At 52.5% G+C, this 337-nt stretch overlaps 1 protein-coding gene across 1 annotated transcript in view; it reads right to left on the reverse strand.

Moving 5' to 3' along the window:
• The window catches only part of TMEM214 (transmembrane protein 214), a 19,674-nt gene that overhangs the window by 10,434 nt on the left and 8,903 nt on the right, over nucleotides 1-337 (reverse strand). The window lies entirely within an intron of this gene.

Here is a 337-nt window from a genome sequence, read left to right on the forward strand (position 1 = left end):
TTAGACAACCCGGGGGGGAGGAGCGCCAGGAAACTACAGCGCCACCCTCAGGCTGAATATACAACTACAGCGCCACCCTCAGGCTGAATATACAACTACAGCGCCACCCTCAGGCTGAATATACAACTACAGCATCTCCACATCCAGGTTAGTGACAGACAAGAGTCCTGGTCATAAAATACTCGGTATGCACATCAGCTCCCATCCCCCGGGGTGACCTCTGAGCAGTGGTGTGGAGTCCTTATTGCTTCCACAAGATTATTTCCCTTCCCCCACCCCACATATAAAACCACAGAGAGACCAGCATGAGGGGCCACATATTGTTCCTGCACAACCG

The sequence above is a fragment of the Nanorana parkeri genome, unplaced genomic scaffold (assembly GCF_000935625.1).
Source record: "Nanorana parkeri isolate BGI_ZX_2015 unplaced genomic scaffold, ASM93562v1 scaffold3919, whole genome shotgun sequence".
In the NCBI taxonomy this organism is placed as follows: Eukaryota; Metazoa; Chordata; class Amphibia; order Anura; family Dicroglossidae; genus Nanorana; species Nanorana parkeri.